The sequence below is a fragment of the Lepus europaeus genome, chromosome 17 (genome assembly GCF_033115175.1).
Source record: "Lepus europaeus isolate LE1 chromosome 17, mLepTim1.pri, whole genome shotgun sequence".
NCBI lineage: Eukaryota > Metazoa > Chordata > Mammalia > Lagomorpha > Leporidae > Lepus > Lepus europaeus.
Genome location: NC_084843.1, coordinates 59,674,784 through 59,690,751, shown reverse-complemented (window position 1 = coordinate 59,690,751; position 15,968 = coordinate 59,674,784). Strand labels below are relative to the sequence as shown.

The 15,968-nt window shown below is 49.5% G+C and overlaps 1 protein-coding gene across 1 annotated transcript in view; it reads left to right on the top strand.

Annotated features, from left to right (window-relative positions):
- The window catches only part of LRRC20 (leucine rich repeat containing 20), a 108,087-nt gene that overhangs the window by 3,499 nt on the left and 88,620 nt on the right, over window positions 1-15,968 (top strand). The window lies entirely within an intron of this gene.

Below are 15,968 nucleotides of genomic sequence, written 5' to 3'. Positions count from 1 at the left end.
CTCCTCCACCTCCCGCCCCGCCCTGTCCCTGTCTAACTCACACTTATGTTTAATATTCAGGGCAGGTGGGCTGCCTTTGACTTTCTTCTTTCCAGTAGCAGTCGTCGTTTTTCCTCCTTTTGAGCTCCCATGCATCTTGAGCGCACTTGTACCGACCTTGTAATTTTGTTTTTCTAATTTATGTGAAAAACAAAGACACAGATTTCCCATCCTCTGGTTCACTCCACAGATGCCCGTAACAGCCAGGGCTGGGCCAGGCCGAAGCCAGGAGCTGGGAACTTCATCCGGGTTTCCTGTCTGTGCACTAGGGATCCCATTTCCTGAGTCATCACCTACTGCCTCCTAGAGTCTGAGGTGGCAGGAAGCTGGACCCAGGATGCCAGTATAGGATTTGGGTGTGGCATGCCAAACACCTACCCCAGGTACTAACCTTTGGTGTGGGTGTTCTCTGCTTAGGCCTCTGATTCCCTGCAGCACTGCGACCCTGAAAGGTTTGCCTCATGTCCCCATGGGCTGGCACAGAACCAACCTGTGGTCAAACTGACTTTAGAAAGCCTTGTGGGGGCTGAGAGATAAACGTGAGACAGCCCAGGACAGAGAGGCCTGGGAGGCAGCAAAAGGCTGCCTGTTCAGATGACAATGTTTATTATGAGCTGAGTTGTAGTATAATTTATGCACACTAAATACACCCCCTTTCAAGGGTCTGAGGTGTTAGGGTTTGAACAGGATTTGGCTCCCCAAGCTCACACTGACCTTGGAACTCCAAAGTCTTCTGCTAAGAGTTAATGGATTGGGGGCCACCGCTATGGCGCAGCGGATTAACACCCTGGCCTGAAGTGCTGGCATTCCTTACGGGCTCTCTGCTATGGCCTGGGAAAGCAGTAGAAGATGGCCCAAGTCCTTGGGCCCCTGCACCCACGTGGGAGACCTGGAAGAAGCTCCTGGATCCTGGCTTCAGATTGGCCCAGCTCTGGCATTGCGGTCAATTGGGGAGTGAACCATCGGATGGAGGACCACCCCTCCGCCACCTCTCCTCTCTCTGTGTAACTCTGACTTTCAAATAAATAATTAATAAATCTTTAAAAAAAAAAACTAAATAGCTAAGATTCTCCTTCCTATGAAGCAGTTTCTGAATAGTAAAGATTTGCTTTAAAAAAAAAAGTTAATGGATTGATGGCTTAAGGGTGGAGAGGTGTTATGATAGGGCACCTGGGGAGAGGGCCTAGAAGGAAGTCTTTAGGTGGTTGGAGGGCTTGTCCTTGAACTGTTCTCCTGAGAGTTGTTGCTTCCTGGTGTGATCTGTGATTGTCCTTTTGCTGTCATCTGGCCTCGTCAGATGCCCACATTGCTGGGCACCAATCTTGGACTGTGAACCTCTGGAACTGTCAGCCAAGCCTTCTTCCCTCCTAAGTTGCTCCTCTCATGTACTTTAGTTAAGGTAACAAAAATGTGAATAATATATGAATGTATTTCAAAAATATCATGGTAAATCGGATTAAAAGATATTTTGGTTAAAAAATTATAAAATCCATGCATATGAAGGGCCTGCAAAAAGTTCATGGAAATGTGTTATGTGAAAAATTTATGCATGGTTTTTCAAAAATTTTTGTGCCAAAGTAAACTCATCTTTTAATTCCATTTTCCTATATACTTTATTTTATTTTAAAGACTTATTTATTTATTTGAAAGGAAGAGTTACACAGAGAGAGTAGAGGCAGAGAGAGAGAGAGGTCTTCCATCCACTGGTTCACTCCCCAATTGGCCACAACAGCTGGAGCTGTGCTGATCCAAAGCCAGGAGCCAGGAGCTTCTTCCAGGTCTCCCACGTGGGTGCAAGGGCCCAAGGACTTGGGCCATCTTCTACTGCTTTCCCAGGCCATGGCAGAGAGCTGGATCAGAAGTAGAGCAGTCGGGACTCAAACCGGTGCCCATATGGATGCCAGTGTTGCAGGCGGCAGTTTTATCTGTTATGCCACAGTGCCGGCCCCTTTCTATACACTATATATATTTTTAAAGATTTAATTATTTTACTTGAAAGTCAGGGTTAACCAGAGAGAGGAGAGGCAGAGAGAGAGAGAGAGAGATTGGGGGGGGGGGTCTTCCATCCACTGGTTCACTCCCCAATTGGCCGCAATGGCTGGAAAGCGGCTGATTTGAAGCCAGGAGCCAGGAGCTTCCTCCAGGTCTCCCACGTGGGCTCAGGGACCTGAGGACTTGGGCCATCCTCTACTACCTTCCCAGGCCATAGCAGAGAGCTGGATCAGAAGTGGCCAGGACTCTAGCTGGCGCCGTGGCTCAACAGGCTAATCCTCCGCCTTGCGGCGCCGGCACACCGGGTTCTAGTCCCGGTTGGGGCACCGATCCTGTCCCGGTTGCCCCTCTTCCAGGCCAGCTCTCTGCTGTGGCTAGGGAGTGCAGTGGAGGATGGCCCAAGTCCTTGGGTCCTGCACCCCATGGGAGACCAGGATAAACACCTGGCTCCTGCCATCGGAACAGCGCGGTGCGCCGGCCGCAGCGCGCTACCGCGGCGGCCATTGTAGGGTGAACCAACGGCAAAAGGAAGACCTTTCTCTCTGTCTCTCTCTCTCACTGTCCACTCTGCCTGTCAAAAAAAAAAAAAAAAAAGTGGCCAGGACTCAAACCAGCGCCCATATGGGATGCCAGCACTGCAGGCAGCAGCTTTACCCACTATGCCACAATGCCAGCTCCCTTATACATTTTAAACAAAAAAAAAATCTTGGCCACAAGGCTCACAATTAACATATTAGTGCTTTAGATTGCTTTAAAAAAAATTTTTATTCTGAATTATTTGAGAGGTGGAGAGACAAAGAGAGAGAGAAAGACAGTGTAACAGACAAACACAGTCATATCTCATCTGCTGGTTCACTCTCCAAATGTTGATAAAGACAAGGGCTAGGCCAGGCCAAAGTCAGGAACCAGGAGCTGGGAGCTGGGAGCTGGGAATTCAGTCCAGGTCTCCCACAGGAGTGGCAGGGACCCAGCTACTTAAGTCACACTACTATCTCCCAAGGTCTGCATTAGTAGGAAGCTTGAATCAGAAATGGAGCCAGGGATTGGCTCCAGGCACTCAAATTTCAGACACAGGCATCTCAAGCTCTGTTTTAACCACTAAGCCAAAGGGCTGCCCCCACAAACTTTTTGTGGTCCCCCTGTGCATGTGGATGGGTTTGGGAAAATGTTTACATCCTGTAAACACTACTACAACCAAGATGTAGAACATTTTCATCACACCCATCTTGTACCCATCCTTGTACCCTTTAGCAATCAACAACCCCCATTCCTAAGCTCTGGCCCTGAGCAATCACTAATCTGCTGTCATTATTGAGGAATTTTATCTGTTCTAAAACTTGATAGAAATAGATTCACACTGTATATGCTATTCTGTATCTGGGTTCTTGTCTCAATATACTGTGTTGCTTGTGTCAGTTCCATGTTCCTATTGATGGCCAAGTAGTATTCCATCAATGGATTTTACCAGTCTGCCCCTAAGATGACTGGGTCATCTCCCTGGCTTCAAATGTATGGATTTAATATTATCTGGGAATGAGGTTATCTAGAAAGATGGGGATTGGAGACTAGTTGATGTAGCCATAGGACTCACTAGATCCACACCTTATGCATTGCCAGGATGAAACATGCAACTTATACTGCATGTAGGCAACCCTATCTTGAAAATTGTTTAAAAGATTTATTTATTTACTTGAAAGGCAGAGTTACAGAGAGGGAGAGAGAGAGAGTGATATCTACCATCTGCTTGTTCATTCTCCAGATGGGTGCAATAGCCGGAGCTACATTGCTCCGAAGCCAGGAGCCAGAACTTCTTCCAAGTCTCCCACACGGGTGTAGGAGCCCAAGGACTCAGGCCATCTTCCACTGCTTTCCCAGGCCATAGCAGAGAGCTGGACAGGAAGTGGAGCAGCCGGATCTCGAACTGGCTCCCACATGGGATGCTGGCAGTGCAGATGGTACTTTACCTGCTATGCCACAGCACCAGCCCCATATCTTGAAATGTTTAAAATGTGTTAGTGTAATTAGAGCATCAAAAAACTCACATAGCCTGAATATCCCTGACCCAGGTGTGTCCTTCCTGTTGTCATCTGTCCTTCCTGTGACCAAGCCTCCCTGGCTTCCCAAGCTCATTCCTTGTAACTCACCTGTACTCACCTGTTTCCCCACCCCCACCCCACCCCCATTTCCTCCCTGAAGGGAGGGTGGGCCACACCCGTTTGTAATGGAGCCTCCCAAGCTAGATCTTTATCCTGGGAAGGAGCAAGGATAACACTTTTCCACTTTACAAAGCACTTTCACAGCCATTATCTCAGCTGAGCTGCAGCCCTTGGGAGGCTGCTTATCACTCTTACCCACATTCTCCAGATGAAGAACAGAAGTGTGAAGAAGGTAACTGACTTCTGGGAGGTCATACCCAGGAGCTGGTGGAGAAGGGGCGAGACCCCAGGCTGCTGGCTGGCGGTCCTCTGCACTTGCCCCTGCACCCCCAAGGAGCACGAGGTGTGCCTTGGGCATCAGTCTTTTATCATCACATCTGCTGAACACACTGGGGGAGGAGCATTCCCAAGCTCCTGAAACATCAGAGATGGAATGTGTTGAGAAGGTGGTAATAACCGCAGATAACAGTTGGAGGTATCTAGGCTGGGTCAGGTGCTTCTCTAGTTGCTTTTCAGTGATCTTGTCACTAATACAACTTCCTCACATGGTGGATATTATCATGCCTGTTTCAATTTTTAAAAAACAATTAAAATTTTTATTTTATTTATTCTAAAGACAGAGAAACAGAGACAGAAAGACACACAGATAAAGACCTTCCAATTACTAGTTCACTCCCCCAGTGTCCACAACAGCCAGGGCTGGGCTGGGCTGGGTCAAGCCAAAGCCAGGAGCCAGGAACTCCATCAGGTTCTCTCAGTGGGTGGCAGGGACTCCAACACTTGAGCCAGCACCTGCTGCTCCCAAGGTGTGCATTGGCAGGAAGCTGGAACTGGGAACAGAGATAGGGTTCAAACCCAGGTACTGTGATAGAGAATGAAGGTGTCTCAAGTGGCAGCCTAAGCTGACCTGCCATATCTCTAGGCATTTCTCAGCTCTCAGAGTTATGGGGAACAGTTCACTGTGCACACGCTTCCATGCCAGGCATGCGTGCCCGGTTCTGGTGCTGCCCCACTGCAGCTGGTTGTAAGCCACGAGTTCTGAGTCTGTTGTCTGGAAAGGAGAAGTAGCCCCTCATTCTGGAGCACCCTCCTGGAGACGCAGCATCAGGCCCAGCCAAGGTTCCGCCAACGGGAACAAACAGTCCAGGAGATTCCCCGGGCCGTCGGGGCTGGCGGGGAGCAGGCAGGACAGCTGCGAGTCCACGGGTGCAGTGTGCCAGTGAGGCCTGTGCTTTAGTCTCAGGATTTACTCCTTTGAAGGTCTTTTCAGGTGATGCCTTATGTCTGTAGCTGGCACTTTAGAAAATGAAGTACAACTTGTTCAAAGTCACTTACAACAACAACAACAAAAAAGTCACTTATAAAGTCCTATATTGAAACCAGTTTGTAATCTGCCTGTTTGCTACAACTCAACTCAATTCAAGGGATACTAAATATGTCTCCTTCCCCATGGGACCACCTCTCCCTCTGTGACCCGGGCCTGCAGGAAGAAAGCAGTGTCAGAGAGGGCAGTACAGTTAGGACCACAGTGCCTCTGGTGGGACATGCTGCTTTGGGGAGCTTGAGCTCCAACAAGAGACAGTATTTTTAAATAGAAATGCACTGTCATCCCAACAGTTTGCCACACCCTGAAGGGAGAGTACACCGTGTACAGAGCCTGGAAACCAAGGGAGGCCCTGGCCAAGTTGAGGCAAGAGGTAATCTGCCCCCAGGGGAACTTTGCCTTCTCTTGGATGGCGCCCAGAGTTTTCAGTGGGAACCCTTTGGTGATGGCTAGATGGGCTTGGTGGGGTTCAGGGAGGAAGAATGACTCAATTCCTGGAGGTCTGATTCTCTGTATAGGGCTGTACAAGCTATCTGGCCTCCATCTATCTACCAACTCATTTGTACAGAAGTTTTTATTCAGCTCTGGTGTGACCCAGCCTCAGGGTTAGGGAGGAACAAGGGCAGACCTCATGGGGCTCCCACCTAGCCAGGGGTCCACCTGCCTTGGTGACAACACCTTGCATCCATATGTTCTGGCTGGATGTGGTTATAGGTTTTTATCCACTCACACTGAAGTAGACCCTAAAACCCAGGGGTGCCAACGGCTAGCAGAATAAATTGAATTTCAGTGCTACCCTCTCTTCCACAACTTCCCATTTCAATCAACCCTACAGGTCTGTCCTCATCTCTCACTTTCTCTGCTTCTGTTCCTCAAATGGGTCATCCTCCCTCCCATCACTGGGCCTTTGCACATGCTGGTTGGTCCCTTTGCCTTTCACCATCTTGCTAGCAGACTTGCTCTGAGTCAGCCCCTCAATCTGTGTCTGTTTCTGTAGCTGGACTTAAAGAAGCAAACTACCATGAGCTGTGTAGCCTCAGGGAAATGAATTCTGCCAACAGTTTGTGTGCTTTTGGAAGTGGAGCCTTCCCCAGTTAGGTCTCCATGTGGGAGCTCGGGCAGATGTTGTGGTGTAGCTGGGACACCCACATCCCCATAATGAGCACTGCTTTTGAGTTCCAGCTATCCCACTTGCAGTCCAGCTCCCTGTAATGTGCCTGGGAAGCAGCAGGTGATGGCTCAAGTGCTTGATTCCCCGTATGGGAGACCTGTATGGAGTTCTTGGTTCCTAGTTTCTTCCTGGCCCAACCACAGATGTTGCAGCCATTTGGGGAGTGAACCAGCAGATAGATCTTTCTCCCTCTCTCCCTATCTCTTTGTTTCTGAGCCTTTGAAATAAATAAATCTTGGGGGAAAAAAAGCAGTTGTGTTGGTTTAAGCTGCTAAGCTTGTTTTAAAAAAGTTACATAAGGCCGGCGCCGTGGCTTAACAGGCTAATCCTCCGCCTTGCGGCGCCAGCACACCAGGTTCTAGTCCCGGTTGGGGCGCCGGATTCTATCCCGGTTGCCCCTCTTCCAGGCCAGGTCTCTGCTATGGCCCAGGAAGGCAGTGGAGGATGGCCCAAGTGCTTGGGCCCTGCACCCGCATGGGAGACTGGGAGAAGCGCCTGGCTCCTGGCTTCAGATCAGCACGATGCGCTGGCCGCAGCGGCCATTGGAGGGTGAACCAATGGCAAAAGGAAGACCTTTCTCTCTGTCTCTCTCTCACTATCCACTCTGCCTGTCAAAAAAAAAAAAAAAAAGTTACATAAGTGTATTATGTTTTATATGCAGCATAGAAAACTAGTCTATTCTTTAATACCTGCCTACTTGACACCTGGTCACTTCTACCATTCCCATCCCACTTGGATCCATTCAGTCACTAGGGTCTCCCTCCCTCGCCACTCTGCTGCAGCCCAACCTCCTTGCTACAGGCTTTCACACCTCTGTGTGCCCCTCATCCACATGACCCTGCAGTTATAATGGTGTGAGTGTTTAGTTAACATCTGCTTGTCCTCTGAACCATGTGTCCCACGTCAGCAGCATGGCGTGGTCTCTGCTTTTCCCCGGGACTAGCTCAGTGCCTGGCAAATGTGGGTACTCAATGCCTGTCTTTCAAGTACAGAAGCGACTTTGAGGATGCTCAGAGTGAGGATGAGTGGAGTGATAGCCAGGGGTCTGGGGTTAGAGGCTAAAGTGGTATGGGGAAAAGTTAGAGGAGATGGCCCTGGGAACTCATACTGACTGGATGCCCGGGACAGCTGAAGCCCAGGGTGTTTGGGACCTCCATGGTGGGGAGAAGGCCTCCACATGGCACTCACAGCAAGCCATCCCCAGGGCTTGGCAGGCGTGTGTTTCTCTTGGAAGCTGCAGGCTCCTTCCTCCTTCCAGAAGAACATCTCGTATTCTAATCACCAGGCAACGTTGCAATAATGTCTTCCCTGTGAGCTTCCACCTTCACTGTCAGAGGAGGGAAAAGGCAGAGGAGACAGGAGGGGTGTGGTGAGGAGCAGGAACTCTGGCTTAGCAATTTCAGTAAGGCCCACCGAAAGACTGAATAGCTTGCACCCCTGCCCTGAAATACACAGAAAAGTGAGTGCAAAGGGGGTGGTTTGGACTCAGTTATACTCCACCCAGGGCCAGTGTTTTGCTGTAGCGGGTGAAACCTCCACCTGCGACACCAGAATCCTGTGGCTGCTCCAATCCTTCTGATCCAGCTCCCTCCTAATGGCCTAGGAAAGCAGCAGAAGATGGCCCAAGAGAATGGCTGCAACAGCCAGAGCTGGGTCACACTGAAGCCAGGAGCTAGGTGTTCCATCCTGGTCTCTAACATGGGTGGCAGGGCCCCAAGCACTTGGGCTATCACCTGTTGTTGCCTTTGCAAGTGCATTAGCAGGAAGCTGGATCAAAAGCAGAGCAGTGGGAGCTCTGAGATGGGATGCTGGTGACTGAACCCACTGGGCCACAACACCAGTCACACACACACACACCTCCATTCTTATACTGGAGCCCTTACGCTGTGGGACTCTGTGTGAAGATGGGGCCTGTTAAGGGGCAGGTGAGGTTAAAGGAGGTCCTAAGGGCTGGGTTGTAATCTGAGAGCGCTGATTCTCTGATCACAGAGGAAGAGATGGCAGAGCTCTCTCTCCACCATCTGGGGACACAGTGGGAAGGTGGCTGTTGGCAAGCCAAGAAGCAGACCCTCCCAGGACCCCAGTCAGCCAGCACCTTGACCTCGAGCTTCCTCATCTCCAGAACTGTGATAGAATACATTTCTGTTGCTTAGGACACCCAAGTCTATGGGACTTTCTATGGCAGCCAAGGCAGATTGAGGCAGAGGCTAAAAGGGTCCATTTTACCCCATAAATATATTGTGAGAGGCAGGTGTTTGGCTAAGCAGTTAAGATGCCCAGTTAAGATACCTGTGGCCCACATCAGAACGCCTGGGCTCAACTCCTGGCTCCAGTTCCTAATTATAGCTTCCCACTAATGCAGACCCTGTGGGGCAGCAGGTGATGGCTCAAGTACTTGGATCCCTGCCACCCATGTGAGAGAGCTGCACTGAGTTCCTGCATCCTAGCTTTGACCTGGCCCAGGGCTAGCCATTGTGAGCATGTAGGGAGTGACCCAGTGGGCAGGAGCTTTCTCTGTCCATCTCTCTCGTTCTGTTTCTTAAATAAGTAAATATGAGTTAAAAAAAAAAAAAAGAAGAAGAAAAGAAGATTGAAGGTGCTTTGTGTTCATCCTGTGTTCTCTTTCTCTACCTGGCCCTTTCCTGCCACCCCCAACTTGTTTACATCGAAGTTTAAGCAGGCCCAAGTCTCAGTAGCCTAAAGCATAAAGGGTCTTAGGCCCTTGCCAACTGTAACCATGGTTCCTACTTTTCCTTCGGACCAGGCTTCCTAAGACACTTGTCTGCACCTGCCCATCACTTTTTCATTCACCCTCAATCACTTAAGTTTTCACCTCAACTCAGGACCCAGCCAGTGCACAGAAACTGCTTTGATGTTACGTGTAGTGGATGCTTTCTGGCTCTCGTCTGACTGCTTGCTTTTTCTATTTCTTTTTTTTTTTTTTTTTTTAAGATTTATTTATTTGAAAGGCAAACTTTGAGAGAGAGAGAGAGAGAGAGAGAGAGAGAAAGAGAATGTTCCATCCACTGGTTTGTTCCTCAAATGGCCACAAGGGCCAGACCTCAGCCAGAAACCAGAAACTCCATCTGGGTCTCCCATGTGTGTGCAGGGGCCCAAGCACTTGGGCCATCCTCTGCTGCTGTCCCAGGTACATTAGCAGCGAGCTGGATCAGAAGTGGAACAGCTAGGGCTCAAACCTATTGTTTGTATGGGATGCTCATATTGCAGGTGGCAGCTCAATTCACTGTGCTCCAACACTGGCCCCTGACTGTTCTCTTTTGCTGACCCTTTCTCCTCCCTTGAGTGTCTGGGCCCATCTCCCACTTCTCTTCATTCCTTGCTGTCATCTCCTTTCTGTCTTCCCCCACGGTCTACTACCCTGCAGTCCCTCAGGAAATGCTGATATTCTGCTAATGCCATTGACTCCCAGATCTGTGGCTTCAGCCCAGACTACCCACTGGGCTCCTGACAGGGTCCCTAAGTGCAGCCCAGCTGCCCTTCAAGCACTCCCAGCTGCACGTCTCCCACCTCCAGCCTGCCTCCTTCCCTTGGCCTCAGTTGCCCATGGCACACCAATTCTTCTCATCATCCCTGTGACCAAACACTGATGTTCGATTTCCATTTCTCTTTAGTATTATTCTTCATGTATAATTAGTCACAGTGGCTCATTTTTTAAAAAGATTTTATTTACTTATTTGAGAGGTAGAGTTACAGACAGAGAGAGGGTGAGACAGGAAGGTCTTCCATCTGCTGGTTCACTCCCCCAGTGGCTCTGGCCACAAGAACCAGAGCTGGATTGGAAGAGGAGCAGCCAGGACACGAACTGGTGCCCATATGGGATGTCGGCACTGCAGGTAGGGGCTTAGCCCACTAGGCCGCAGTGCCAGCCCCACACAGTGGCCCATCTTTTCTTCCTCTTATGTATTCACATTATTATTGATTGATTGATTTTTTATTAAATATTTATTTTATTTATTTGAAAGACAGTGTTACAGAGAGAGGTAGAGCCAGAGAGAGAGAGAAAGGTCTTCCATCTGCTGGTTCACTCCCCAGATGGCCGCAATGGCCAGTGCTGAGCTGATCCGAAGCCAGAAGCTTTTTCCAGGTCTCCCACGCAGGTGCAGGGGCCCAAGGACTTGAGCCATCCTCCACTGCTTTTCCTTCCATCATATAAGCTGACCCATATCTTCCAGCAATAGCTAAGCTGGGCTGACCTAAAGTCAGGAGCCAGGAGCTTCTTCTGGGTCTCTCATGTAGTTTGCAGGGGTCTAAGTACTTGGGCCATCTTCTACTGCTTTCCTAGGCCATAGCAGAGAGCTGGATCAGAAGTGGAGCAGCGGGGGACTCCAACTGGTGCCCATATGGGATGCCGGCCCGGCCAGGGCTTTAACCCACTACTCCATGGCACTGGCCCTGATTGATTGGACTTTAAGTTGAAAGGCAGAGAAAAGCATTCCATCTGCTAGTTCACTCCCCATATGCTCACAACAGCCAGGCGGAAAACCCTCTTTGTGTTACTCTCCCTTACAAACAAATGATTAAATAAATCTTTTTTTTAAACCAAAGATTTCTATATTAAGACAGATTTCTAGGGTGGCCTAGTGTTAAGAAGCTGTATCTGGTATCAGAGTGCCTGGATTTAGGCACCAGTCAGCTTCCCATTCCAGCTCCACGCTGATCTGCAATCTGGAAAACAGCAGGTAGTGGCTCAGTGACTGGGCCCCTGCCACCCACATGGGAGACCTGGATTGAGTTCTGTCTTCTGCCACGGTGGTGGGCATTTGGGGAATGAACAAGCAGATGGAAACGTGTGTGTGTGTGTTGTGTGTGTGTGTGTCCTTCTGTCTCTCTTTCTCCCAAATAAATTTTGAAAATATGTTTCTAGACTTTCTTGAAAAATTAAATGTAGCCATTGTTGGCCCAGAGTGCAGCTGGGAGCTTGTTTCCAGCCAGCCCATCATTGGGGCCGTTCTTTCTGGTCTTCACTGCCTGCTTCCCTTATAGGACTGCCTGGACCCTGAGTTTGTCATACCTGAGCCATTCTGCAGTTTCCATTCAGACTTTGATTTTTTTTTTTTTTTTTGGACAGGCAGAGTGGACAGTAGAGGGAGACAGAGAGAAAGGTCTTCCTTTTGCCGTTGGTTCACCCTCCAATGGCCGCCGCGGTAGGTGTGCTGCGGCCGGCGCACCACTCTGTTCCGATGGCAGGAGCCAGGTGCTTCTCCTGGTCTCCCATGGGGTGCAGGGTCCAAGAACTTGGGTGATTTTTTTTTAAGCTATTGTGTTTGGACAATAGAGGAAACTCCAAGTGATCCTTGTAGCTCCACCTCCCCTGCTCTCCGATGGGGAGGAGCACTGCTGAGCACATTGCCTTTTGCTTCTCTTCCTACTGCCTTTGCCCTTCCAAACATCTTCCTGTCCTGGACACTTCTCTGGCTCAGATCCTGAGCTCTCCCTGAGGCCCTGTCCCTTCCAATCCTGGGTTTCTTCAAAGTCCAGGCTTCCAGGCGTCTCAGTAAAGTGCATGTGCCTGTGTCTTATCACTGCTCTGGGGGTTTGTGTGACTTTCAGAATAAGATGTCAGATCATAGGACACACGTGTAGTGTAGGGGCTAAGATGCTTTTTCTCTCTCTCACTCCATCTCAAATAAATAAATAAAATTTTTAAAAGTATATGAGTGGGATGTTCTTTTTCCTTTTAATAGGCATTGACCTTTAATTCAATTGTTTTCCACAACCTTTTTTATTTTATTTTAAAATATTTATTTATTTATTTGAAAGGCAGAATTACAGAGAGGCAGAGGCAGAGAGAGAGAGAGGTCTTCCATCCATGGTTCACTCCCCAGATGGCCGCAATGGCTGGAGCCACGCCAATCCAAAGCCAGGAGCCAGGAGCAGCTTCCTGATCTACCATGCAGGTGCAGGGGCCCAAGTACTTGGGCCATCTTCTACTGCTTTCCTAGGTCACAGCAGAGAGCTGGATTGGAAGTGGAGCAGCCGGGACTCAAACTGGCACCCATATGGGATGCTGGCACTGCAGGTGGCGGCTTTACCTGCTACGCTACAGTGCCGGACCCGTGAGCTTTTTATTTTTTAAAGATTTTAAAATTTTATTTGAAAGGCAGAGTTACAGAGAGAGAGGGATAGACAGAGACAGAAGTCTTCCATCTGTTGGTTCCCTCCCCAGATGGCTGCAATGGCCAGAGCTGGGCCAGACCAAAGTAAGGAGCCAGGAGCTGGGGCCAGCACTATAACATAGCCCTTGCCTGAAGCGCCAGCATCCCAAATGGGCACCGGTTCTAGTCCTAGCTGCTCCACTTCCCATCCAGCTCTCTGCTATGGCCTGGGAAAGCAGTAGAAGATGGCCCAAGTGCTTGGGCCCCTGTACCCACATGGGAGACCTGGAAGAAGCTCCTGGCTCCTGGCTTCGGATTGGCGCAGCTCTGGCCATTGCAGCCAATTGGGGAGTGAACTATGGATGGAAGACCTCTCTCTCTCTCTGCCTCTGCCTCTCTGTAATTCTGCCTTTCAAATAAATAAATAAATATTTTAAAATAAAATAAAAAAGGTTGTGGAAAACAATTGAATTAAAGGTCAATGCCTATTAAAAGGAAAAAATAAATCTTTAAAAAAAAAATAGGAGCCAGGAGCTTTGTCTGGGTCTCCCACATGGGTGGGAGGGACCCAAGCACCTGGGGACGTCTTCCTTTGCTGCTTTCCCAGGTGCATTAGCAGAGGCTGGACCAGAAGGAAGTGGAGTAGCTAGGACTTGAATTGGTACCCATATGGGATGGTGGTGTTGTAGGCGGAGGCTTAACCTGCTATGCCACAATATCAGCCCCAGGATGTTCTTTTATTAAAGATTATTTATTTACTAGGGAGACAGAGATATATATATATATATATATATATATATATTTTTTTTTTTTTTTTTTTCAATGTATTGGTTCACTCCTCAAACGCCCACAACAACAGAGACTGGGCCAGGCCAAAGCCAGGAACCTGGATCTCCATCTGAGTCTTCCACACATGTGGCAGGGACCTATGTACCTGAGCCATCACCTGCTGCCTCTCCAGGTACACATTGGCAGGAAGCTGGATTGGGAGCAGAGGCCAAGGGGACTCAATCCAAAGTGTTCCAATATGGGATGTGGTATTCCAAGCGGAGGGTTAACCTGCTGTCCCACAACACCCATCTTATGTTCTTAGATAGGGTTCTGAAGCTCCCCTAACAGATGCAGGTAAACTGAAGATAGTTAGGGAGCCCCTGGCCCCTTAGAAATGCCTCCAGCTGGGGCCAATGCTGTCGTGTAATGGGTAAAGCTGCTGCCTGCAGTGCCGGCATCCCATATGGGCACCAGTTAGAGACCCGGCTGCTTCACTTCCCATCCAGCTCTCTGCTATGGCCTAGGAAAGCAGTAGAAGATGGCCCAAGTCCTTGGGCCCTTGTACCTGCGTGGAAGACCCTGAAGAAGCTCCTGGCTCCTGGCTTTGGATCGGTGCAGCTCTGGCCGTTGTGGCCAATTGGGGAGTGAACCAGCGGATGGAAGACCTCTCTCTCTCTCTCTGCCTCTCCTTCTCTCTGTGTAACTCTGCCTTTCAAATAAATAAATACATCTTAAAAAAAAAAAAAAAGAAAAAAGAAAAGAAAGAAAGAAATGCCTCCAGCTGCAGATAACAGGAACCTCTTTGGGTAGCTTGAATTAAAGCCACATAACAAGATGTCCAGAGTCCTGAGACTGCTGGGATTGGCTGAGTGCCTCTCTCTCCTGGTCAGGGGAAGGCAGCTGAGGTTGCACCTGTACCTTCTGCAGTCAAGGCAGGAAGAAAGTCATCCTATGTTATCAGTAACCGAACCACTGGCCCGGAAGGAAGTCCTCAGCTGACTTGTTTCTATTTCATTGGTGTCATGGGTTAAACTGTGTACTGTCCACCCATTCCCACCCTAGTGAAATCCCTAGTAAAGCTGACGTCCCACTGCACCTGCAGACTTAGCTGGCTTCCAGCCCTGTCATGGGAACAGTCCTTCCCCAGACATATCTTACAGAAGCTCTACTTGCCAGTCACAAAGCAAACCTGTCTGGCAGTTTCTTACCGGGACCCAGAAGCTGGGGGTGGAGCTAGACTGAGGTGAGCAGGGCAGCTGAGTGCAAACAAAGCTTAAGGAAGCACTTGATTTCCGGCTCCTGCAAGTGAGAGTTAGCACCCACAAGTGAGAGCCTCTTTAAATGTTGCTCCCTGGGAGCCTCTGGTACCTTTTATGGTTCTAGCCCTGTCCAAGGCCATGGAGCGCTCCTTAAAGTAGGCTTGCTCTTTGACCCAACTGCCAGTGCGAAGATTTCCCTGCTAGGACTTCTTCCTGTGGAAGTGAGCAAGCAGGTTGTTAAACCATCTATACAAAATGATAGCTTTCTTGATCAAGTACAGGACATGCATCCTCAAGAAGCAATAGTTACCTCTGGAAGGCAGGGCTCCGGGGGATGTATTCCCACTGTCTTTTTCACCAGTGACATTTCTGTAGCTGGGTGGAAACATTACTTTAAACCTCTTTGTTAAGTGTCCCTCTTTTCCAAGAGTGACCCAGCATGCCGGGACGAAGCTGCAGGGCCCAGACTCTTCTGATTTCTGTGGACAGGCAGGGACAAGCCAGCTGGGGGTGCTGTCTTCCCTGACGGCATATGGCAGGGGATGTGCTGACCTAAAGGCCCTCTGGGTACTGCTGGGTGGACACCCACTCTACTTCTACAGACTCCTCTTGTTGATTATTCCCATTCAACACCCCTGAAGACAGCATATGACAGACAGGATCCGAATTCTGACTCGCCCATGTCCAAACCACTTTGGGCAAGTCTTGTAGAATCTGTGCTCAGGTTTCCACATCCCTAAAGTGGAGATAATACTAGACCTCACACGGTGCATGGTGTTCTGAACCAAGTAAGAAAATACTTGTAAAGTGAGGATCGCAGGGTGACTTGACAAGAGGTAGGTGTCGGGGTTGCCACGGCCAGCTGCGTTCTCTCTCATCTCACACTTGATGTCGGACTTGCTGATCACTCCCCTTCCCCAAAGGGCTGAGGTCACGGTGCCACCAGGGAAAGGCTCAGGCCAAAAGCCGGGGTGGGGTCCTCCTACCTCCCTCTTTCAGTCTCCAAATCGGATCTGCTGCAAAGCCGTCATGCTTGTCCTGCGTGTTTCTGTCTCATGTGCCATCTCCTCTCCCTGAAACATGGAGAGCATCTCCCAGCTGTTCTTCCCATACCCGTTTGGCCCCCTCCCATCCTGCTGT